Genomic DNA, 27,691 nt, shown 5'->3' on the forward strand with positions numbered 1-27,691 from the left:
TAAGTGAATGTAAATACATGAATGAATACTTTGATAAGACATTATCCATCATCCAGTGATTAACATCTTTTAGAGTCAAGATAAATGGTGAAGAAGTTGCTATGGCTATATTGCAAAGCCTGACCCCAGAGTTCAATTTACTGGTAGTGTCATTGGAATCAAATACCACTGCATTAACTACTGATATTGGAAGGGCAAAGCTGCTATAATTCCAGGAACGGATACCTGTGGACCTGTTGGAACATCTGCCTTATATACTAAGGAAACTAAGTTTAAAAGACCAAAATACAAATGCTTTATTTGCCATAAAGTAGGGCATATGGCTTCAGATTGCAGACTAAAAGACCAAAGTGGTACACAGAAAAAGTGTTATAACAAAAGTGAGTCAGCTTTGAACATAGCAGATAGTAATAGGAGAGACTGCTGGTATATAGACTCGGGGCCCACTAGACATTTTAGTTGCAATGAAAAATTGTTCAACTCAATGAGTGAATGAGAACCCATCATAGCGATGCAAATAAGATGCATTTTCAGGCGGAGAATGCATGAAAAAAATGTTTGGCTTTAGTAAACGAACTCAAAATGTCACATACGCAGGGTTGGACATGGGTAAGACCCGGGGTAGGAAGCGGTGTAAATGGGTAAACCGGGTCAGCCGACCCGGCACCCATTTACAGCATGACAAACTTCCCATACTGCAGTGTCCGGCGGGTGGTTGGGAGGCTGGGGGTCACGGCGCACGCTGTCTATGCAGACAACGTGCGCCGTACTGGTTACCATGCAGTGGCTGGGGACATGGCACATGCTGTTTATGCAGAAAGCAGCGCCATGTCTGGAGCCTGGAAGCGCCGGAGGCAGTGGGCAGTACAGCAGCTTCCAGATTGCTGTGCTTGCCCCCGGCGAGACGCTCCGGAGTCCCGCTCTGCAGTGTTTCCCGGCGCTTGGAGATTACATCATCTCTAAGCGCCGGCCCACAAGACACTGCACCCGGGTGCAGTGTAAACGGTGCCGATCCGGGAATATCCCGGATCGGCACTGCAGTGTAAATAGGGGGAGTCCCGGTCTGACCCGGCTTGGAACCGTGTTCCAAATCCTGGGTCAGACCCGGGACTTTGGTGTAAAAGGGGTATTACACAGCACAATAGATGAGATCAGAAAATCAGTGGTCATCATGAGAAAAAGTGGTAAAGAGGTGACCACTGGAACAAGATACCCTGTCGGAAAGCGAGTGCTGGCTCTGGACGAATAGGATCTGTAAGGGAGAGACGACTGAAAGATACCTTTATGAGCATTGTCGATCATCCTCTTAACGTGAGTTGGGTACGCTTCATTTAGAGAGATCCCTTTCCACTCTTCTCATCTTTTCTACCTGTCAAAGATACCTTTACATAAGGATCCACATACGTGCCTACGTAAGTTTAGTACGTTGGAAATCTTCCAACTGCTCATATAGTCCCAAGTTTCCTTCACCACCTATTTCTCACACACTGGTTGGGATATACTACACCATTGGTCTCTGTACTGTTTACATTTCTGGTTCTACATGGGAGATTGCATACCAATATGAAGAGGCCTTATTCAACAGACATCAACTAAACGGGACCTCGACTGAGAAAAGAAACCTTTATGAGCATTGATCACTCTGCGTCAACGTGAGTACGGTGCGTACCCCGTGGAACTTTTTCTTGTTCTCAAGGACATTCTCCTTGATCATCTACTTCACAGGATCCCACCTTCTGTTTACACCATTTGGCAAATTGACTTTTTACATCTCTTCGTTTACCATCCACATCACATTGTCTGTACACCCTTTTCATTGTTTATTTCATGTATTGTGCTGGATAGCGTGTATAGGTTGTAGTATTTTTTCCTCTGCATATGTTCTTTTGGAGATTGTGTGACATCTCCCTCTACACACCCAGAGGGCGCGGTAGGATTTTTTCCATCTTTTGTATCACAGGCGGTCAGAATACTGACCACTGTATCCTGATGGTTAGAATCCCAGTAAGTATGCTAACCCTCCCCCTTAACACCTTAACCCTCCCTTACTGCAGTCTAAACCTACCTCCATGCACAGCCCGCCCCCCCCCCCCCCCCAGTCCACACAGCCTAACCCTAACTCCCTCCGGTGGTGCCTAAACCTACCCAACCCCTTTCCGCAGCCTAAGGGGCCCTACACATTTTACGATGCGCCGCCGAGGTGCCCGACGGCCGATACGGCCGACGAGCGACCCGGCGGCGGGGGGGGCAGTGACGGCGGGAGTGAAGTTTCTTCACTCCCCCCGTCACGCGGCTGCATTGAAGTGCAGGCAAATATGGACGAGATATGGAGACCAGCGATGAACGAGTGCGGGGCCGCGCATCGTTCATCGCTGGAGTCTCCACACTGAAAGATATGAACGAGTTCTCGTTCATTTATGAACGAGATCGTTCATATCTTTCAGAAAATCGGCCAGTGTGTAGGGCCTATAACCCTAACCCTCCCCCTGCAGCCTAACCCTAGGCCTCCCCCTGAGGCCCGGCAGTCAATCATTCAGAATTCTGTCTGTCGGTATGCTGGCGCCGGGATTGTGATCTCATTCAGGATGCCGGAACCGGCATTCTGACCTGTGTCGGGATTCCGACATAAGTATTTCGACAGCCGGGATCCCGACCATTGGGATCCTTACCGAATTCCGTAACAATGGATTTTTCACTTTCGACAAATCTAGTACCTTCTCTTCATCTCTATGTGATTTAAAAAAACAAGGCAGATTGTAATAACAGGAAATAAAATGACTTTAGTAACTACGCCAGCTGTAAAAATATATACAACTGCATTGTTGAGCTTCCCTGTTATGTAAAAGCACTTAAGTTTGGAGAGATATAAAACAGGGCTCAGAGGAAGTGGGGAGGGACAGAATAATACAAATATGGAATGATACAATGTTATTGAATATTCTAGTAAGCTTATGTTTTGGAATGTAAAGAATTTGTTATTAGATAGCGTATTTTCTAAAGCAGAGGTTCTCAAACTTGGTCCTCGTGGGCCCCAGAGGCGTCACTCACCTCTGTGACACCCGGTGCGGCAGCGATGATAAAAGGGGCGGGGCTTCGATGGGATGGGCGGGGCTTAAATAGAGGGGCGGGGCTTCGCGGGCGGAACCCGTTTTTAAACAATTGCAGGCACGGAAAGGGGCGGGGCTTTGCGGAGGGGCGGGGCTTCACGTCCCGACACCCGTTTTTTTTTCCACTGGGGGGTGTGGGAGGTGAGGGCTGACTCTCGGGAGGTGCTGTCCCTGCAGTGCTGGCTCCTACAAAGTGACAGGAGCCGAGTGCTGCACATAATATAACAGTGCAGCACTCGGCTTCTGTCACTCTGCAGGAGCCGGCATTTTGGTGTCACCCCTCGGCGGGTGACACCCGGGAGCGGGCCGCACCCCCCGCACCCCCCTTGTGACGCCACTGGTGGGCCCACACAGTGCATGTTTTGCAGGTCTCCTCACAGAATCACAAGTGAAATAATTAGCTCCACCTGTAGCCTTTTAAAATGTGTCAGTGAGTAATTAATACACCTGTGCACCTGCTGGGTTACCTGCAAAACATGCACTGTGTGGGCCCACGAGGACCAAGTTTGAGAACCTCTGTTCTAAAGTTATGTTTACAAAAGAAAATAGAATTTATAGTATGCATGTGTAAGTTTATACAAAAAAAAAAAACTATGTTATGTGATGTTAACCAGAGCATTCAGCAGTAACAGACAATTACAAAAGGATGACTGTCAATCCACAATGAGAATAGTCAGTAATCCTCAATAGATGCAACATATGATCACTCAGAATTGACTGACATGGTGATTTCCACATCTAAATATTATGCTGCATGGAGAGGAGACAATCACATCCGAGTGTCCAAGTCAATCTGATTAGAAAACATTGGTTGTTTATTACTGGTACACCCACTGTACGAAGCTCCAGGCACCCTCTCATTACACAATTATGCAGACAGAACAGGGACCATATGACTCTTTATAGGATTCCATATTCAACACAGGGTGAACATTTCTTGCAGAGTTTTGCAGTGGAACAGACTTATGATATTAGTGTTTAGCTTGTGTGTTGCCAGTCCATTATCTTGCACTATATGTGAAAATTTAGGGGGTGATTCAGACCTGATCGTAGATGTGCTCAAATTAGCACATCTGAATTAGGCGCTTAGGGGGACATTTACTAAGCAGTGATAAGAGCGGAGAAGTGCGCCAGTGGAGAAGTTGCCCCATCAACCAATCAGCAGCTCTGTATAATTTTATAGTATGCAAATTATAGATGTTACTTCAGTGCTGATTGGTTGCCATGGGCACTTCTCCACTGGCTCACTTCGCCGCTCTTATCACTGCTTAGTAAATGTCCCTCATAGTCTATAAACCCTATTATGCATATAGCTGATCATGATCAAAACACCTATTATTCATATAGCTGATGCTCATCAAAACATTCTGTTTATAAGAAGAACTGAGAATACTTAAGGCTAAAATACACCTGCAAAAAATGCAAGTCTTCACTGTCAAATACGCAATGAGGCAAATATTTTGTAGAACTATACTCACCTTTAGTACAAAGTGAATGTATATAAAAGGTTAAACAACTCAATAGAAACTGCAGTGTTTAAAATTGACAATACAGCTCTTATATACACAGCATACCCAGAACGCTAACACACAGAAAATAGAGAGTGCAGAATCAGAGCTATTACACCAAAGTTCCTCTTTGAAAACTCTGACAATTTATTTTGCAGACTCTTAGCTTTTGGGAAAACTAATGCATAGATTAAATTGACCCATCTATTTCCCTTAGGTTCTGCCAACGACGGAAGTTTCTTCCAAGTACAAAGAGGAAATGCTGACTAGGGCAACTCTGCTGGACTGTGAAATGTTTTACGACTGAGGCTCCCCTTTGTATTCAAGCATACAGTATATTGTAATCAAATGCAGAGGAGCAAAATCAACTAAAAAAAATAAAATAGTGCTTGTGTGTGGCTGCAAGGGACTAATTAGGCTTACCGCCCAGTCTCACACCGCACTCACCTACAGTAGGGAAATGAGAGAAATCACACCATAACACAGCCCACACACTCTCCCTTATACAGCCGCTGAGGGTTAATTTAAGGTGCCCTCCAGTTTACCAGCAAGGGCACACATGCAATATACCACACTGCCACATGGTCAGATTGAAGTACAACTACTGCAAACAAATAGACTATTCTTTAATTTAATGTGTTTAATAATAAATCATAAACTGTTACATCTTTCAGAAAATGAAAAACATTTTTTTGAACACATTCAAACACCAGTGTAACATTTGTAACTGACATTTCCTTTTTTAAGATTTTATATCGACACACTCACTACACCATGCCAAACTTTTCTAAATATAGAGAAATATGTTTTTGCAATAGTTGACCTTCTAAAAATGCTACTTTTAGGCTCAAAAGCATTTTAGGATCTGACAAAAAGAAGTCAAAGTATTATTATTATTATTATTATTATTATTATCCTTTATTTATATGGCGCCACAAGGGTTCCGCAGCGTCCAATTAAAGAGTACATAAACAAATAATCAAAATAGGAAAACAGCAATTTACAGATGAAGACGATATAGGACAAGTACAGGGTAAATAAATATAGCTACATCAGCAGATGACACTGAAATAAGTATCAGGTGGCAGAAGACTGATGGATTTGGTGCAGTTGAAGATTATTAAAGTAAGAAAAAGGATAAGCACATGAGGGAAGAGGGCCCTGCTCGTGAGAGCTTACATTCTAAAGGGGAGGGGTAGACAGACAGGGGTGACACAGATGGGGTACATAGAAAGCATGGAACAGAGGGTTAGGATGAGAGATGGCTGGGTTTGGTGAAGAAGTGGGTCTTGAGAGCCCATTTGAAGTTTTGTAGAGAAGTGGAGAGTCTGAGGGGGAGAGGTAAGGAATTCCAGAGAAAGGGAGGAGCACCTAAAAAATCTTGGAGGTAGGAGTGGGAGGAAGTAATCAGTAGGCAGGAGAGTCGGCTGCATTAGCAGAGCGAAGAGGACGGATGGGATTGTAAAGGGAGATAAGGTCAGAGATGTAGATGGGAGTGGGTGAGGGTTTTGTAAGCGAGTGTGAGAAGCTTGAAATGGATTCTAAAAGGGAAGGGGGGCCAGTGAAGGTCTTGTAGGAGAGGAAAGGAGGACGTAGTGTGTTTCGTGAGGAAAATGAGCCGGGCTGCAGCGTTGAGGATAGATTGGAGTGAAGAGAGGTATTTGACAGGAATGCCAGTCAGGAGGAGATTACAGTAGTCCAGTCTGGAGATGACCAGTGAGTGGATAAGGATCTTAGTAGCACCCTACGTCAGAAAGGGTATGATCCTGGAAATATTTTTTTGATGAAAACAGCAGGTTTGTGAGAGGTGCTGAATGTGTGGTTTGAAGGAGAGGGAGGAGTCAAGGATTACTCCAAGACAGCGCACTTGGGGGCTAGAGCAGATAGCAGTGCCATCAATAGATAATGAGATTGTGGGAGATGAGGTTATGCAGTAGGGAGGGAAGATGATCAGCTCGCTCCTAGACATGTTAAGTTTAAGAAAGCGCTGGGACATCCAAACAGAGATAGTCAGAGAGATAATGCCACAGCCGGGGGACACTTTTATATAGGTCCCTGTGGCCGTGGCATTACCCCCCCCCAACCAGTCACCCCTGGCCGGGGTTCCCTGGAGGAGTGGGGACCCCCCCCCCCTCCAGGCACCCAAGGACCAGGGGTGATAGCCTTTGTGTAAAAAAAAGAATATTGTTTTTTTGTGATAGAACTACAAGTCCCAGCAAGCCTCCCCCACAAGCTGGTACTTAGAGAACCACAAGTACCAGCATGCAGGGAAATAACGGGCCCGCTGGTACTTGTAGTTCTACACAAAAAAATACCCAAATAAAAACACAACACACACGCCGTGAAAGTAAAGCTTTAATACATGCACACTTACACACTCACATGCTTACCTAGTGTCCCACGAAGCCCCTCAGTCCCCTTGTCAAGTAGAATCCAAGGGGTACCTGTCAAATAAAAATTATACTTACAACCAATCCAGTGTAGATCTGTCCTCTTCTTATCCGACATAATCCAGGGACTTGAATAAAATAACAAACCGGAAAACTGATCAACGCCACTAAAGGGGTTCCATGTTTACACATGGAACCCCTTTCCCCGAATGACGGGACCCCCCGTGACCAGTGCCGGCCCTAACCAATATGATGCCCTAGGCAAGATTTTGGCTGGTGCCTCCTAGCACCATAGCAGTCCTTTTTTTGTTTTCCTACCCCCTGTAATTTAAATAAGAACAGTGTGCACATTCGGCGCACATCCCAAAAAGGTATGTGTTTTTGCTGGCAAGGGGCATGGCCACACAATAGTACCCCCAATTCAAATTATGCCTCACAGTAGTGCAACTTTATTCACAATTTATCATGCGATAGTGTCCCTTATTCACATTACATCACATAGTAGTACCAATTTACCTTATATACGTTACTTCTCACAATAGTGCCCCTCATTCACATAACATCATACTGAATTGCTCCTTATTTACATTATACCACACCATATTGCTCTTTATTCTCATTACACCACACCATATTGCTCCTTATTCACATTACACCATACCATATTGCTCTTTATTCACATTACACCACACAGTAGTGCCCTTTCTATATGTTACGCCACACAGTAGAGCACCTTAGACACATAATGCCACACATTGGTAATGCATTTATACACATAATACCACACAGTAATGCCCCTTACACATATGACACACATTATTAATGTCCTTATAAACATAGTGCACCTTACACATTATGCCAACCCTTATTAATGCCCATACACATACTTTCCCTTACACATATGCCGCACATTATTATGTGTATAAGGACATTAACGACACACACAATGTCCCTTACACATATGCTGCACATTATTAGTGCCCTTATACACATAATGACACACATAGTGCCCCTTACACATATGTAACACATTATTATTGCCCTTATACAAATTAGGACACATATAGCTCCTGGCGTGAGTCAACTGGCAGCTCTGCTAATGTTGGGTGCCTATTTTTTATAAAAATGCATCTTATTTGCATTGCTATGTGGCTAGGATGCACAAGCAGCTTCTGCTGATTAAAATGATAGGCGGCATGCCTATATACTGTGTGTGACTGTGGCTGTATCTGCATATGAAATGCTGCACACAGAATATAGGCATGCCGCATATCATTTTAATCAGCAGAAGCTGCTTGTGCCCCTAGGCATACCAGATGCCCTAGGCAATTGCCTAGTTTGCCTATGCCTAAGGCCAGCTCTGCCCATGACTTCTGTCACTGAAGGTCCCACCAGCCAATCAGGGAGTGCCACGTCATGGCGCTCCCCTGATTGGCTGTGCGCTCCTAGCCTGTCAATCAGGAGGAGCGTACTGGCTAGAATGGAGGAGAGAGCTCCTCCATTCTACCCAATGGGGGTAATTCCAAGTTGATCGCAGCAGGAAATTTTTTAGCAGTTGGGCAAAACCATGTGCACTGTAGGGGGGGGGGCAGATATAACATTTGCAGAGAGAGTTAGATTTGGGTGGGTTATTTTGTTTCTGTGCAGGGTAAATACTGGCTGCTTTATTTTTACACTGCAATTTAGATTGCAGATTGAACTCACCACACCCAAATCTATCTCTCTCTGCACATGTTATATCTGCCTCCCCTGCAGTGCACATGGTTTTGCCCAACTGCTAAAAAAAATTCCTGCTGCGATCAACTTGGAATTACCCCCAATAATGGGAACTTTGCAGTCTGTGGTAAACCGCAGGGTTAATTAGGGTCACCCACAGAAGTTTAACCCTGGCCAGGGGTGACTAGTTGGGGGGGTAATGCCACGGCCACAGGAACCTATATAAAAGTGTCCCCCGGCTGTGGCATTATCTCTCTGGCTAGTGGAGCCCGGTGCTGGTTTAAAAAATACGGGGGACCCCTACATCTTTTGGCCCCCGTATTTTTTTAACCAGGACCGGACGCAGAGCCCAATGCTGGTTGTATAAATTTTGGGGGACTCTACGCATTTTTCCTCCTGTATTTGTACAACCAGGGCCGGCTCAAAGAGCCCGAGGCTGGTTATGCTTAGGAGGGGGGACCCCACGCAATTTTTTTAAAAAACATTTTTAACCTAAATAGACCCTTTCCCACAGATAAGCATGCACGGATCTCACTGATCTGTGCATGACTATCCAAACACTCCAGGAAAAAGAAGGTCTATTTTTTTGCTGCTTTTTTTAACGAAGTCTATGGCTATTGTCGGCAGTGATTGAGAATACAAATTTTTAGTAAATTACCGTGTTGTATGAACAAACAGCCGCGTTTGACCGATGGTCTATTCATTATATTTCTGACCTCTAGCGTGAAAAACATTATGAATAGCCCCAACACTGCCGAGATTTTTGCTTAGTAAATTCCTGTGTTGACACTTTGAAAAAAAAAAAAAACCTCGGACAAAATTGGGACCTTAGTAAATAGACGCCCTGGAATGATGTGGCAAAGAAAAGATGTGCAAGATGGAATTGTCTTTGGGCCCTCCCACCCACCCTTATATTATATAAACAGGATATGCACACTTTAACAAACCAATAATTTCAGAGACAGGGTCTGCCACACAACTGTGGCAGAAATTATTGGTTTGTTTGGGCCCCGATAAAAAAAGAAGCAATTAATCTCTCCTTGCACAAACTGGCTCTACAGTGGCTAGATGTCGTCCTCATCTTCAGATCCCCCCCCCCCCCCCCTTCAGCATTTACAGCTTCATCCTCATCCTCATAGAGAAATAATATTCAACCAAACCACATCATTTAGGTGTCAGTGGACTGCTTACGCTATTGCACAAAGTTTCTGAACTTGACAATGACTTACGATGAACGCATTGCAGGTGACGTATAAGGGATGATGTTCCTAGGTGGTTAACGTCCTTTACCCCTACTTATTATGAATTGACAAAGGCAACAGATGGCTTGACACCTGTTGTCCGGATTTGTGGAGAAATAATTCCACACCGAAGAGGTGGCTTTTTTGGTATTTTGCCCAGGCACCACAATGGGCTTTTTCATCCCATGGCCAACAACTGTCTCCACTGGTGCCTCATCTAAACAAACCACATCAGCATAAGAATCCTCATCGTCAACTTCCTCTTCAGCGCTGGCTACACCTATATCCTCCTTATCCTGGTGTACTTCTACAGTGACATCCTCAATCTCAATATCAGCAACTGGACTGGTGGTGCTCCTCCCAGCACTTGCAGAGGACAAGCAAATGGTGGTAGGAGCCTTCCCTTCCCATACAGTATCGTGAAGGTCAGGCTTAGACATCACAACTGTCGACAGTGCCAGCACCCCTGTATTTTCACAACTGCCCTGTAATTTTTGCAGCATACAAGACAAGGCCAATGTACATTCATTTTCACTGCACCCCTGTATTTTACAGCATACAGGGCCAGTGTACTTTGATTTTAACAGCAGCACCCCTGTATTTTACAGCATACAGGGCCAGTGTACTTTGATTTTAACAGCAGCACCTCAGTATTTTTACAGCATACAGGACCAGTGTGCGTTTATTTTAACAGCAGCACCCCTGTATTTTTACAGCATACAGGACCAGTGTACTATTATTTTATCAACAGCACCCCTGTACTTTTACAGCATATAGGACCAGTGTATATTTTTTTAACTGCAGCACCCCTGTATTTTTACAGCATACAGGACCAGTGTACTATTATTTTAACAGCAGCACCCCTGTATTTTTACAGCATACAGGACCAGTGTACATTTATTTTAACAGCAACACCCCTGTATTTTTACAGCATAAAGGACAAGTGTACTATTATTTTAACAGAAGCACCTCTTTTTGTACAGCATACAGGACCAGTGTATATTTATTTTAACAGCAGCATCCTTGTATTTTTACAGCATACAGGACAAGTGTACATTTATTTTCACAGCAGCACCCTTGTATTTTTACAACATACAGGACCAGCGTACTTTTATTTTAACAGCACCACCCCTGTATTTTTACAGCATACAGGACCAGTGTACATTTATTTTCACAGCAGCACCCCAGAATTTTGACAGCATACAAGACAAGGCCAGTGTACTTTTATTTTAACAGCAGCACCCCTGAATTTTGACAGCATACAGGACCAGTGTACATTTATTTTCACAGCAGCACCCCAGAATTTTTACAGCATACAAGACAAGGCCAGTGTACTTTAATTTTCACTGCACCCCTGAATTTTTACAGCCAGCACCCCTGCATTTTCACAGCATACAGGAGGACAGTGCCCCTGCCCCCTGTACAACACAGTGACAGCCAGGACAGCAACACCCATGTACAGCTGCAGCATCCCTAACAGCACATGAAACACCAGTGACAGCCAGGACAGCACCCCTAACAGCACAGGTACACCACAGTGACAGGAACAGCACCCCTATAGAGCACACACTGACGTCACCACCCACAGAGAGAGTCTGTCACCCTCACTCTCCAAGTCCAGAGTGAAAATAGCGGTGATGCACGCCTCCTTATATGGAATACAAAACCCGTGAGAATCCAACAGTGGGATGATGACATTTTGCCTCATTCTGGTATCCGTGTCTGGCGGGAAGTCTCAAGCCGGACTCAGATTCTGGCTAGGAACGTGATGTTTGGGGGGGTTTGGTTCTCTGAGAACCAAACCCGCTCATCTCTAATTATAGGTTTATCTTTAAGCCCATATACAATATTATTATTAATGCAACATTTTATACAGCCAATCCCTCTACTTTCCCACTAATTGTTGCTTCCAGAATTAATGACTCAGAGTTATACTGGATAAAGTGACTGCATGACTAACTTTAAATTGTTTAATTTACATGGAAAAAGCATGTCTCACCTTCACTTTTAAAGCCAAAAATATGTCAAGCAGTCCGATATTAACACCACGCCTAAATAACCCTGTATGTTCTAGCTATATAGCTATAGCAGCACTGCATTATACATGGTGGTGATGTTGGGTCATAGGTTTGCTGAAGCTGCTACTAATTACACAGCAATGTAAGCGATGCTACAGGGTATTGCAGCTTTTACATCCTGCATGTATTTTTTTGTTGCTAATTATTTATTGAAGAAACACATTTGAAAAAGCAAGCTAAAAATATTTTAAACAAAACATTGTTATTATTTCTTATTTTAACAATTCATTATTAAGCAAGGAGGATTAGGCAGGAAGGGAGGTAGGCTGAGAAGGAAGACATGTTACAGGCACATAGAGGGGGTCAATCAAATTAGGGGGCTAATTCAGACCTGATCGCTAGAGTGCGTTTTTTTGCATCCCTGCGATCAGGTAGTTGCCGCCTACGGGGGAGGGGGAAACCACTGTGCAGGGGTGCGATCACATGTGCAGGAGAGCTGCACAAACAGCTCACCCACCCACAAACGACCTCCTCCTGTCAGTCACATTGCGATCGCCCGTGCGATCGCTTTTTTCGCATCAACCTGTCGCTGCCCGGCGCTCCTCGTCAGTGTGGTCCATTGCGCCTGAGCATTGCGGTGCATACACATGTGCAGTTCAGACCTGATTACCCGCTGTGCGATCAGGTCTGAATTGGCCCCTAGGTGTGAGTTGGCATGTGCAAGACTTTTCACTGCAATTTCACACAGAGAAAGCAAGTTGCAGTCCAGTTGCACTCCATTCTCCCTGCAAAATCTTTTTTTTTGCGTGCACCCCACTGAGTTTCTGAAAAGGTTGGTAAAATCTGTTTTTAAGGTCAAAATATCAGAACTTGCTTCAGAATCCCTTTGACAGCCCCCCTAATGACTATTTAGGCAATTGGAAGTTTTCAGTTAGCTTAATTGGGCCAATAATTACTTGTCATTATTGGAGTTACAAAAAAAAATCCTCAAATGACCCCCGAATCAACTTTTTAGTTTTTTATGCACCCCAAATTTAATTAACGTATTTGTTTAAATGAAAAATAATTGCTTTTCATTTTTTTACTTAAAAAATGCACAAATCAGCCATTTGACAACTTTTAAGAACATCTAGCACTTTCCTTATGCCCACAAACAGTCTGCTATATGGTTCTGCTATGTCAGTTATCCCCCTATTTTTATGCATTTATGCATTTTTCATGCATTTATGCATTTTCATGCATTTCTGCCAGGTAGCTGTTTGTAGAAAATGTGTGCTATTTAGCCATGAGTACAGTGAACTGGCATTTCTAGTTGGATTTGGCATTTCTCTAATGCGCACATACTTGAAAAGCATGTGAGTTTAATGATGCAAGTTTACTTTTGTAAACTCTCACCTAATTGGATTGAGCCCAAAGTATACTGACATCACAATTTTGAGCATAAGCGACAGTTTGTTTCCATTACAATGTCAGATACATATTATCCAAACTCCAAAGGCTGGGTGGCAGGAGAAGCAGGAGTGTCCACCTGTATCTAAACGCTGGCCACACACTTTATCTTATACTCAGTTTGATTGTTTGAATAATTTTCCATGGGATGATGTGGAGGATGCACCCATTAATATGAAACATGTTTGTCACTAATTCATTGATTAAATGTTTCTGCTAGTTGACAGCAGGTAGGTCTAGAATGTTCACCCACTGCTTGGCTTCCAGGAGACACATAATACCAAGCCCTTTTCTAGATGGGGCCCAAATATTCCAGGATATGACTAACCAGCTGAGCTGCTGTTTTAGGATTAATGTCCCTCCATACCTGTCTATTCCTCCTTGTGAACAAGTATACTCAAAGTGTCATTAGTCATTGTAGCCTCAGTACTGCCCCCCATAATAACTTATTAGCATGATGCCACCACATGCCACTTATATCTCCCCATATGCCATTTCAGATGCCCCAAACATGCCACGTAGACATTTTTATATACCACTCAGTCCTCCTGACATGACATTTTGAAAACATTAATTTGATTTGAGTACATGTGATATGCTGATGTGAAAGGTTAATTCAAAACAAAACCACCTAGTCTGTCTAAAAATGATTAAACTCCCCTAGAGTTATATAACGCAGACTCAATTCTGTCAATTTCTGGTCTCATTATTGCCTGTCTTTTTGGAAAGAAATTCTTGCCTCTTTGCTGTGGCGTAAAGGGGGAAGTAACAAGAGTGCTGCTTAAAAGCAGGAATGAGACAAAAGCTACTATCTCTAAGTGGAGATGTGTGTAGGCGCTGGGGCAGCGTGTCCGCTCCCAGCGCCAGGATCCTGGCAGAGTGCAGGGGATCTTTGTCCCCTGCAGTTACAGGCTGTAGACAGCACTGGGGCAGTTTGTCCCCAGCATTGGTTGTGCAGCAGCAGCAGCGGGTGTCCAGTGCAGGGACTGTGTATTGGTTCCCTGCACCGGACCAGAAGCGGCGACGGACAGTGCCACGGCAGCGGCACTTTAAAATTTGTGCCATTTTGGCAGCCAATGAGAAGCGCCGGCCGCGGCATTCCACATCCTACGCCCTCCATGAGCCAATCACGATTTGCAGAATGCCGGACAATCATGGGCGGCCTCGGCGAGCCAATCAGCGTTCGCCACGTCATAGGCCCCACCCCCAGTGAGCGACATCACACGCAGCCGGGACGGAGAGAAGGAAGAGTGGCGAAGAGCTCCAGAGGCCGTGGAAGAGGCCAGAAGATGCCGGGAACAAGGAAGAAGATGTCCAGCGGCGGCTGGACACACAGAAGAGGCGGCGGCGCTGCTGGCCAGGACAAGCCAGCGGCAGAAGACTAAAATCGCGGACCGGTGAGGCCAAAAAGGGTGGAAAGGAAAAGAGCTGACGAAGATCCCCCCTGGTGCCTCTCCCACCGGGACAGGTAGGCCCTCGGTGAAGGCACTTGTCAACCCCCCCCTCCCTAGACCACTGGGGATTGGACAGTCAGGCCACAGGCTTGTGGGCACAGTAGACGGGCACTAGGCCCGTGGCCTTCATTTCAGGCATTAGGCCTGTGCGGTATTAGAGGGCATTAGTCCCTAGTTTAAGTGTGGCCTATTAGGGGAATAAGGTGATCCTGGGCATTAGGCCCAGGTCACCCATCTGCTCCACGTTAGGCGGGCACTAGGCCCGTGGGTAATTGCAGGTCTCAGGCCTGAGATGACAGCTAGGGGGCACTAGGCCCAGTATAAAAAGAGTGTCCCTCAGGTGAATAAGGTGACTGGGCAGTGGGCACTAGGCCCAAGTCAATCTTACTGGCCCCAACTAGGCAGGCCAAAAAGGGGCCTGAGCCATATATTTAAATAAGGTGATCTGGGTATCAGACCCAGATCATTTGTGAGCCCCGTAACATTCTGGGCAGTAGGCCCAATTAAGCAGCAAGGGGAAGTGGGCAGGTTGTGTGGCACCCACTCCCCAATAATCTAAAGTTTTTCCCCTGTGTGGAGGAGAAGTCCAGCTACACACACGTAATCACAACAGCTCTAGGAGTTAGGAATTTAAAGGGTGATGCTAGTACTGTGATATTGTGATGTGTGCTGTTTTCCGTGCCGGGAAAAATTTGTTTACTGTTGTGCATAGTTTGTGTTTCACAACATACACCTGAGCTAGTTTGAGGGCTCTGTTAATGAAGCTAGTGTAGCGGACGCACACTAGGTTAGATTTTGGCCCTGCACGGCATTGTTTTTTTGTCTCCTTACAGGGACCTGTAAGTGGAGAAGATCAGAGTACAAGTTTGGCAACGGTGATCATCATCTGTGTCTGTCTGTCCCTGTGTTCATCCCGTAACCCTAACCATGAGCGACGGTTCAGTGGACCTTGCTCGGCCGTGCAAGGTCCAGGGTACACCTCAGCGTGAGAGCGATGTTAGGGGAAGATTGGGTGGCTGAGCCTTTATGCCGATGATGACTTTCACCTAACCGGTGAAGGTCGCCGCCAACCCTGGAGTATTCTCTTTTCCAAAGGAAAAGAGTTGATACTTCATTGATTTCCTTTCCTTCCTAGCTCGTATGCTTCTGGAAGGGGATTGCCGTGTCCAGGTTTCAGTGAAGATTCCAGGTCCGTTGAGGATTCCGTGACCTGAAGGTGAAAGTGTGGCACGAGGTAAGCAGTGAGACTACACCTGCATGGCAGCAGGCACTGCACCCGCACTCCTCTCACATCTAGATGCACCAACAGAAGATAAAAGCAGGGTCTGTGATAATCCATTTACTACAGCATTGTAAACGGATATAAATCTTATTCGGGGTACCACATGTCAAAGTCAGAAAAATGTCTCAATGCACGTTGCCATATTTGCACCGCACACTGGTCCGTGCTGCGCATGCGTACGCTCTCCCGTGGAAGCGCATACCCGCAATCGCGTGCACTCGCACGCGCAGTATGCGCATTTACGGTAGAGTTTATGTGATCGTAGCGTGCGACTCATTAGTTACAAATGTTCACAATTAATGTAGTTTATAGATCATGATCCCTTTGATAGTTTCTGTAAGTTTGGTTAAAGTACAATGTCCCAGAGCTGAGGAATCCCTCTTTGCATCGTACGAAGGGTCTAACAGGAATCATACTGCAGTGTTTGGTACCCATCGGAAGAGTATTTAATTAGCAATATTCCGGTGTTGGTTTGGAGCGTATTAATCGCTCGTGCGAATAGTTATGGACATAAGAAGTTTATGTCCATTTCTATGATTTACACATACTCAGGTATGCGGCGGGAAACCCAGTTTCCCACCCACCTGAGCTGTTGGAAATCGTCACAGCCCACCTGTATGAACCACCCTATGACCTTTTGTTATGATGCAGGGCCGAATTCCTTCGGCCAATGGACAATGGGATTGTAGGACCAGGAGATTGCATTGTGTGTGGAGCATAAATAGGCAGGCCGACCATATCCAGCTCTCACTCTCTCATCAACGGTTATCTGCTGATAATCGGGAGCTGGATATCGAGGCGCTGGCGATCATACCCTTTGTGCGTAAGTTCTCTCCATAATCATTGTCTTTCTGCGAGCCAATCTCTCTCTCTCTCTCTCTCTATCTCTCTCTCTCCTCTTTTTCTCTTAAATGCCTTATAGTATTATAGTATTGTATCGTATTGCATTTAGGTCAGTGTAGTATTGTCTTTTTGTATTTATTGTTTAGTTCTGTGGTTAGGAAGTCTCTGTTATATTGTAGTGTATCATATGTACTGTTATCCCCTTTTACAAGTATATTAGACATAATACAGTTAATAGGCCTTGGAAACCTAAACCAGTATCTGTGTATTTTCTATAGTGATAAGTGTTCATTTGAGCGTCGGTGACGCTCATGCAGCTTTGTAGATAGTCAGGTTACACAAGGTTGCACTTACACCCAGTACTCACATTAAGGTATTCAGTGTATTTCATTGGTATAAGGTTTTAACATAAAGGTATAGTGTTGTGAGCGTCTGCATCGCTGGTGACCCCCTCGTGGTCTCTAGCGTACGCTACGTTACAGCGAATCTTTCCCCTAGACATAACCAATAACGTGTCCTGTGATCCCTGGGCCGTGAGCGAACGTGACGCCTGAGCGTCTCGCCTACGGCTGAGCGATCGTTACGCAACTAGCGTACCATTACGGTACTTCTTAAGTAAACAGCGTACAGTGTTCTTAGCTTCATAAAGGGTTGTTTATACGACAAAGGAATTTAGCATTGTCAATTGCGGGCTCGTCCGGTCCTTTTCACATCTGCACTAGGTAGATCAGCAGACATTATCCCCCAGCAAAAGGGTGGGAGGTTGTCTCGCAGTTGCTGACGGGATAAGCGTCTGCTTCGCTTAGACAAAGAGTGCTGAAGGAACCCGGTAACCGGAAGTAAGAACAAAACGCTTGTGTCTTTTTAAAACTGTTTATTTTTCTTTTGTCTTGCGTACGCATACATACCTGCATTTCTTTTCACTTGTGTATTTCATTTTTTCGTATATCACTATTCCTGTTTGCCAAATTTTATAGTTGATAGAAAGTGCTAAAAAGAGATTTGCTGTTATTTCATAGTAAAGGTAATAGTTAAAGTATAGAACAAACACACGGTTTGTCTGAGATACAAGGCAGTCAGTGTGGATTGCGGTAGATGATCAGGGATCACCTACATTGATAAATAAATATATTGTGTTACGGTGGATCCTTTGCATTGCGTACACGTGTCGCTAACAAAGACTAGCGTACGCAATCCAAAAGGCAGACGCACGCAGCGTACATTACGCAACGTAGCGTCCGGTTACGCTCACGTAGCTCAAGTCACGAAAAAGTTGAATTAGCGCAAAGCGATAATTAGCGCAAGGCGATAAGTAACGCACAGCGGTAGATAACGCGAAGCGATAAATAACGCAAATCTATTTTTAGAAAATCTGAAATTTAGTTTAACAGATCCTGCTCCTAATTGGTAACACTCTTGGCCTGAAGACAATTTCTGCGCAGAAATAGATATAGAAACAAAGTGTACATGTGTTGAGTGAGTGTGTTTTGTATACAAAAGTTTATATAACTTTAAGGTGGAACCAAAAGGAAAGCCGGGTACTCGTCAAGGGACATACGTGTAAGTGACATATACGGTGGCCAGGGAGGCATCCCTGGTTAAATAATATTTGAGCATTAGAGTATAGCGGACCGTAAGGTAAAGGTAACAAGACCAGGAGGTCATAAGGTAACAAGACCAGGAGGTCATAAGGTAAAAAGGTCCGCTATAAAAGTCCAGTGGCACAACGCCTGGGGTGTTGGTGCAGAACCCATATAGGCCATAAGCTCTTGCTGAAGGAATCGCGGCCGGAAACATCGATTCCATTGGTCTTTCAGTACATGACAAGTAGTGCTCGTGTACTGAACGATTGGACCGCACGTAATTGTGTACAGTAGTTAGTGATCTGACCTAATACCATTAGAGTAAAGTGGTCACAAACGCTATTTGTACATTCTGACGTGATTTGTGTAATTTTTTATTTTTGGAAGGGAAGTTCGCTGGTCACTCAGGAACTATCTAACAACCCCACCTTTACTGGAAAGAGTAAGTGTCCTGCGGGTAACCCTCATATGTTCCAGTAAACTGAAGGTTCCATAGGGGCCCTGTATCGAGTACGCCAGCACCACGTCGGTGTGATCAGGTCGTATTGGTCGAGGTGGGCGAGTGAGTGGGGTACTCGGTAAACCGCCACCGCCGGCCTACTGTGGAGTAATTTGGTTGTCTGAAAAGGCTTGCTGAAAACCTTGATACAGAGATCCAAGGAGGACTAAGCAACACCTGCAGACTATGGGGGCCAGTTGCTCAGGTAGGGGGCGATCAACCCTGGTTCAGGTTGATTCTGTGAACCGACCAGTTGGGTCGGCACGATATGTAATGTGTGAAAAATATGGAATTCACACCGAATCTTTATGTGATGAATGGGAGAGAATGACTGTACAAGACAGGGACAAATTCCCAAGAATAGGTAGCTTCAGTCCAGAAGTGTTACAAAATTTAAGGAGGAGGATATGTCTCGTAAAATCAGCAAAGAGACGAATTCAGCATCATGATTATTTACAGTTATGGCACCAGGAAGGTGAGATACAGAGAGGTTTGGCTCTGGCGGCAGGATCTGGGGCAGTCAGGAAGTTGATTGCCACAGCTCCTCCCCCACCATACATTGCAGGAGAGAAGTTGATTGCGGAGAGAAACGCACTGGGTTGTAAAACACAAACTCTTAGTAACACTGTAAATGTTAATGATGTTAACCAAATAACTCATGCAAGTATTAACCCGTGCAAGATGTACCCTGTTTTGAACCTTCCTCAGGAGTGTGATCAAGAAGACGATTCAGCAACAATTTCAGCTCTCTCTCTTGCAGCCACCATAGCAGAGACCACAGTAGGCACAGCGACACCCACGAGATTAGTGAAAGCCCCTAGCGGAGGGATAGGTGAGGTCGTGTCAACGGGTAAGTACGGCACCATGCACTACACTGAAACAATTGTACCACAACAAGCTGTAGAATCTACACAGGAAGAGGCTGTTAGAATTGCTCCTGTAAGGGTAATAGCAGTCCCCAATGGAAAAACAGATGTCTCTGGAGCCACTCCCATAAGGAACATAGCCATGTACACTCCATTTTCCAGAATGGAATTAAGAACAATAGTGTCCGAATTTCCTGACCCCAGGAAGGATTTAATTGCTAGCCAAAAATACATCAGGGATTTAGGTAACACGGTAGAACCCAACAACAAGGATTGGCAGATACTGCTAAGAGCTTGTTTACCTTCCAATGTTGATGCAACTCAGTTTTTAGCTGATTGTGCATTGGATAAAGATGTACCGCTTACAGACGTGTACAACAAGGATAATGTAAAAAGGATAAATTTACAGCTAAAAGAGTATTTCCCAGCCGTTGTTAAATGGAATAAAATATTTTCCATTAAGCAAAAGGAGTCCGAAACGGCAACAGAATATTTTCACCGGGCACTATTAGAAATGGCAAAGTACACTGGTATAGAAGACATTAAGACCAACCCAAACCATCGAGAAGTAGCAGTATCTGTACTGATGGATGGTTTGAAAGAAACATTAAAAGCTAGGGTACAGACCACGCAGCCATGTTGGCGAGGTCTGTCAGTGTCCACCTTGAGAGAGGCTGCTATTGATCACGACAGAAATATCACTAGGCACAGGGAGTCGCAAAGTGATAAGTTGATGTCCGTAAGTATACAGGCGCTGACCACAAGGCAGCCTGCGTATGTACCACCGAATCCTGTGGGTAAGGCAAGTGTAATAACATGTTTTTCTTGTAACAGACCGGGACACTTTGCACGAGAATGTAGAACAAAGAATGTACAAAGGTCTTTTCAACCCCCTAGACAACAACACAACACACGACATTGGGAGCAGGGTCCACAGAGGCGGAGTTTTGAGCCACATACAGGGGAAACAAAAAGATATTCCCCAAACAGAGACTGGCATGCCTCTGGTAGCTCCCAGCTAACTCCCTCACAAGTAGTTGCTGCCAGCGGGATTCAGGGAGGTCAGCATACCCAATAGGGGTGTGGCCATACCTGTAATCTGCAGCCAGTTAAGTTGATTGCTAGTCTTGGAAACGAACCAGAAATTGCAATCAATGTAGCTGGTAAAACTTTAAACTTTCTTGTAGACACAGGGGCGGCCAAGTCAGTGATAAATTCGACAGTGGGCATGAGAACCACTGGTAGGACAATTCCAGCCATGGGAGTAACAGGAGTAGTCCAGCACTACCCTGTTAGCAAACCAGCCGAGATTACAATAGGGCCTTTGCATACCAAGCATTCCTTTTTGCTGGCTGCATCTGCACCAACTAATCTCCTGGGAAGAGACTTACTATGTAAAATGGGTTGCGTCATTTATTGTACTCCTGAAGGTGTATTCTTGGACATCCCTGAGAATCACGCTCAGGAAGTACGAGACATGTTAGACTCCCCATCAAAATTAATGTCACACACCATTATGACAAATAGGAATCCATCCCAAGTAGAAGAGATGATATCTCAGATACCAGAGTCACTTTGGACAAAAGATGGACAGGACACTGGATTAATGGCAAACGTAGCTCCAGTAGTTGTGCAAGTAAAAGATGGTAGGATAGCTCCAAAAATCCCACAGTATCCTCTGAAGCCAGAGGTGGAGTTAGGAGTTTTTCCCGTAATAGAGCGCTTGCTACAACAGGGCATTCTAGTAAGAACGTCCAGCACAGCAAATAGTCCCATCTTCCCTGTTAAAAAGAGTGGGGGGAGGGGTTACAGGCTAGTGCAGGATCTAAGGGGGATTAACAAAATAGTTGAGAGTCAGTTCCCCGTAGTGCCTAATCCAGCTGTCATCCTAATGCAAATTCCTCCCACTGCCAAATTTTTCACTGTTATTGACCTCTGCTCCGCTTTCTTTTCGGTACCTCTGCACCCTGACAGCCAATATTTGTTTGCATTCACATACAGAGGAGTCCAATACACGTGGACTCGGTTACCCCAAGGTTTCATAGATAGTCCAAGTATATTTTCTCAGGCTTTGCATGATTGTTTACAGTCTTTCCAACCGGAAAGTGGATCAGTGTTGATACAGTACGTGGATGATTTATTACTGTGTTCAGATTCACTGGAAGCATCTCTGAAGGATACGAAACAGCTCCTGTTTCATCTTTCAGACACAGGTCACAAGGTTTCCAAAGACAAGTTGCAATTATGCCAGACTAAGGTAAAATATTTGGGACACTGTCTAACACAAGGACTGAGACACTTGACCGCTGATAGAATCCAAGCCATTAGAGACATGACACTGCCACAAACCCAGCAACAGATCAGGACGTTTTTAGGAATGTGTGGGTATTGCCGTAATTGGATCCCAGGGTTTTCCATATTGGCACTACCTTTGCAGGAAATGGTCTCCTCAAACAAACCTGATCGGATTTCGCATACAGACGAATCCGAAACAGCATTTGAGAGACTCAAACAGTGCCTAACGCAGGCACCAGCACTAGGTATGCCAGACTATGGGAAACCCTTTGAACTATACGGAACAGAAAGTGCTGGGTGCGCAGCAGGTGTACTAACACAAAAACACGGTGATGCCAGCAGGCCAATTGCATACTACAGCGCTCAGCTAGACACGGTAGCGCGATCCCTCCCCACATGCTTGCGTAGCGTTGCGGCGATAGCATTGCTAGTGACAAAAAGCGAAGATGTCGTGCTAGGCCACAACCTCACAATCCATACACCGCATGCGGTATCTGCCTTATTGAATTCTGCCCAAACCAGACACGTCTCATCAGCAAGGTTTACAAGATGGGAATTGGCATTAATGGCCCCCGTAAACATCACCATAAGGAGATGCAGTGCATTAAACCCTGCAACATTTCTCCCAGGTGTGCCTGGTCAGACACAAAGGGTGGGAGGTGAGAGTGATGGGGAAGGAGGATTTAATGCAAAGGAAGATACACATGATTGTATGGAATATTTGACCCAAAATTTTACCGCAAGGCCTGACATCAGTGACAATCCACTAGAAGATGCAGAACTCACGTTCTACACGGACGGTAGTTGTCACAGACAGTCAGACTCGGGAGACTTGTGTACTGGATACGCAGTCGTAGATGACCAAGACACCATAGAAGCGGAACCGCTAGGCCCACCTCACTCAGCCCAGGTTGCTGAACTGGTCGCCCTAACCAGAGCATGTGAATTGGCTAAGGGTAAGTCTGCCAATATCTACACCGATTCCAGATACGCGTTCGGGGTAGTACATGATTTCGGAGCGCTATGGCGTCTCAGAAATTTCATGACGGCAGCTGGCACACCGATAGCGCATGCAGCTCATATAAAAAGGCTTCTAACAGCGATACAGGAACCCGACAGAGTGGCTGTTATCAAATGTAAAGCACATACATATAGCCAAGACCCAGTATCCCTTGGTAACAGCCGAGCAGACGAAGCTGCAAAGCTTGCAGCTGCTACCCCCATACGGACAGACACCACACAGTTGATGGTATTTAATACCATCAACACACAAAAGTTGTGTGAAATACAGAATTTGTGTTCCACTCAGGAGAAGGCAGTCTGGAAGGCAAAGGGATATGGCCAGGAGTCCTCAGGGCTCTGGACGGATGGACATGGTAAACCAGTGGCCCCCAGGGCATACCTTCCGTGTCTGGCTGAAGCAGCTCACGGGCTGACTCATCTAGGCAAGGAGGGGATGTGCAAATTGGTAAGAGCATACTGGTGCGCCCCAGGATTCTCCTCTCATGCTAGTAAAAGAGCAATGTCATGCCTTACCTGTCTGAGAAAGAATATTGGAAAGGCAATACCTACAGAACCATCCCATATCCCACCTGCCGGCGGCCCTTTCCAGGTAATACAAATTGACTTCATTCAATTACCCCCATGTAGAAATTTGAAATATGTACTTGTCTGTATAGATGTTTTCTCAAATTGGGTCGAAGCTTTTCCAGCAGCTACAAATACCGCTATGTTTACAGCTAAGAAAATTGTGCAGGAATTTGTATGTAGATATGGTATCCCTAGAATCATTGAAAGCGATAGGGGTACCCATTTTACAGGTGATGTCTTCCAAGGAATGTGTAAGTTGATGGGAATTGATAGCAAGCTGCACACTCCGTACCGTCCACAGGCGAGTGCGAAGGTCGAAAGAGTGAACAGCACTATTAAAAATAAATTGAGTAAAGTAATGGCAGAGACAGGATTGACGTGGCCAGAAGCTTTACCCATTGTTTTGTATAGCATCAGAACCACTCCCAGGTCCCCTCTTAATCTGTCCCCTTTTGAAATCTTGTTTGGTCGACAACCGCATGTCATGATTAACCCTCAGGATGATTTGAAATGTAACAATGAAGTAACTGTAAAGTACTTGATTAATATGAGTAAGCAGTTGAGGAATCAAAATGATAATCTGAAGTTGGTGATTCCTGATTTGCCAGATGGTAATTGTCGTGGCATTGAACCTGGGGATTATGTAATGATACGAAATTTTCTACGCTCAGGTTGTCTTATTGATAGATGGGAAGGACCATACCAGGTCTTATTGACTAGCACCACAGCATTGAAGGTTGCTGAGAGAGAGACTTGGGTCCATTCATCCCACTGCAAGAAGGTTGCTGATCCAGAGAAGTCCCGTGATAAGGAACAGACGGTAGAGGTTGTATCACTGGAGTGTCTGTTCCAGGAGGACTGAGGCGGCACCTGAGCCTTGAAGACCGGAAGCAGTTGTCGACTCCCCTCTCCTTTTTATTGTTTTCTCCACTTCCCAGCCCCTCTCCCTTAAAATTTCTTTTTCCCCCTCCTCATTCTTCTCTATTTCCTCCTCAAAGATGGACTTGCCCCAAGAGACTGTGATCCGGATTTTTATGTTAACCATGATGTTGACCAGAGCAGTCTATTCCGGCGAGAGTACCATAGAGGTCGAGAGAGGTTCTGGAATGGGTTCCAGTTATGATGATGGAGGCGTAGTTTTCCAAGATCAACCAATCCAACAAGCAAAGGCGAGTATCAGAAAACGATCCGATAGAAGAAATTGTGATGGATTGTTAGCTGAGGAAAATTGTATCTGTAGGCTCTGTGATAATCTGGTTGAAGATGGATGCATAAAGAAATGCCAATCTAGTTTTAATATCCATATAGACCGGCATCCATTGAGTGACTATCACTCTCTAGTGGGTAACGTAGTAAACCAAACAGATTGTTGGGTATGCTCTCAAGTACCTCAGGGTCACAGTAAATCAGGGCTAGTACCATTTCCTTTAACGTTAGGGGAGGTACTTGAGCTAAGTGGTGGGAGACCGGTGGACCGGAGGTTTAACATCTCCAGCCCTCCTAGTTTGAAGCTCCACCAATACCATGTGGATAGGTCCCTCATATGTTTTAACATCTCCAATCCCAGAAAACCGGGAAATTGGGAAGTGTCATGGAGCAACCTTACCATGACCTTTTCACACAGAGCAGATAGAATGCCTACAGATACAGAGCTCGTACGCCACATAGCCAGTAGAGGAAAATCTTTCCGGTATCGATATACCTTAGGAAATAGGATTACTAAAGTTGGAGAGGTATCACCAGGATACTGTGCACATATCGTACAAACCGATACGTGCATTAGGCAGATGGAAGAATTAGGGTCAGGAGATTTCACCTGGAAGGTTTGTAACATGGTCATGTCCTTCTCCGTCCCATATGTTCTCCCCGATGATGCATATTTCATATGCGGGAGAAAGGCGTACAAGTGGCTTGCCCCAAACTCTGAAGGATTGTGTTATATTGGAAAAGTATTGCCTGAAGTGATGACTGTTACACATGACAAAATGAAGGACATACACCGTGGTGCCCAAGCTCCTTATACTCACACTCATTACGAACACCGAGTTAAAAGACAACTGTCAGAAAGGTTAGAGCATCCGGCCTCTGATCTTATCCATGAATCCACCGGGATTCAGGTTCTGGTAGCGTTAGATTTCACTCGTACCGCTCGAGGAGTGATGAATTATAGATACATTTCCGCACTCGCCAATTTGTTAGATAATATCACTGAAATGTATGATGACACGTTTAGATACACTGGAAGAGAACTTCAAGCTTACAAAACAGAACTAGTTCAGCATAGGATGGTTCTTAATTATCTTACAGCAGTAACAGGCGGATATTGTGTTACATTGGCAACACAGTACGGCATAAAGTGTTGCACGTATATCACCAATAGCACCGAGGATCCGGTAGAGGTCATAGACCAAAGGATGGATGATATTCTGCAATTAAAGTGGGAATTTCGTCGAAAACACAATCTCACCCTTGCTGCTGTAGGTAATGAGCTGACTGGTTGGGTGTCATGGTTGAACCCGCGAAATTGGTTCTCCGGTTTGGGAGAGTGGGCTCAAGGAGTCATAATGGATGTTGGAAAGTTTCTACTGTGTATTTTGGGTGTCGTTATATCGTTTGGATTGATATTTAGATGCGGGCAGGCTTTGATGAGGTGTAAACAAAGTACAAAAGTGATGAGCTTGAGGAGTGAGGAAACTGTAATTAACCTGGATTTGATTTATGACCCAATGCTAGAAACCATGACGTAATGATGTAATGAGTATACGGTCCGTCTTTCACCCATTTCTATGTTTTCCTCCGAGGTACAAAGACCCACGTAGACGAAGGATTTGATGAGCCAAGGGGCCGACAACGGAAAGATGGAAAGAAGAAGAGCAGACGACCTGATATACAAGATTTTGATGGACAATGCCATGGGTACCCCAGTTTCCCTAGGAACTTTAAAATCACGCTAGCCCAACATTTTTTGTAAATCCATGGACGTTGTTTGCTTTACTCACGATTTATGAGCAAAAGCACAAAGAAGAAGACTCCAATCAACCGACACCAATCAAGACCTCAATCGACGAATGTACCTTTCCCTGACATAGAATACCATTGCATTTTCCATAAGTGTTCTCTATCTTCATCTCTACAACCCTCAGGTAATGACACACATAGACGATAGGGAATTCAGGCACAGATATCAGCAACCACATACCTCCCCCATTCATGTATCATCAACTAAAATGTGCATCCCCATTTTGTTACAACTACAGCCGAAATGAGCTCGGTAAAGTTTGACAGCCCATCCACAGACCTGTACCACAGGATAAGAAGGAATTCAAATGTATACTTCGCAATACCTCGAAGCTTGATTTACCACACGTACGGCACGATGATGCATGACCCACCAAACATGGACTCATACACACATGCTTCTGCTTTCTCACTAGGTCATACCCTCTTCACACCTTCTCCTCTCCTCCCCTACCCAACCATGGAAATCAATTAACCCCTGACTTACATTTTTCTCCTTAAATGTTTTGTGGCAGTTATTATTGACTGCCAAAGGGTGGACTGTCAAAGTCAGAAAAATGTCTCAATGCACGTTGCCATATTTGCACCGCACACTGGTCCGTGCTGCGCATGCGTACGCTCTCCCGTGGAAGCGCATACCCGCAATCGCGTGCACTCGCACGCGCAGTATGCGCATTTACGGTAGAGTTTATGTGATCGTAGCGTGCGACTCATTAGTTACAAATGTTCACAATTAATGTAGTTTATAGATCATGATCCCTTTGATAGTTTCTGTAAGTTTGGTTAAAGTACAATGTCCCAGAGCTGAGGAATCCCTCTTTGCATCGTACGA

Source organism: Pseudophryne corroboree, chromosome 3, assembly GCF_028390025.1.
Source record: "Pseudophryne corroboree isolate aPseCor3 chromosome 3, aPseCor3.hap2, whole genome shotgun sequence".
In the NCBI taxonomy this organism is placed as follows: Eukaryota; Metazoa; Chordata; class Amphibia; order Anura; family Myobatrachidae; genus Pseudophryne; species Pseudophryne corroboree.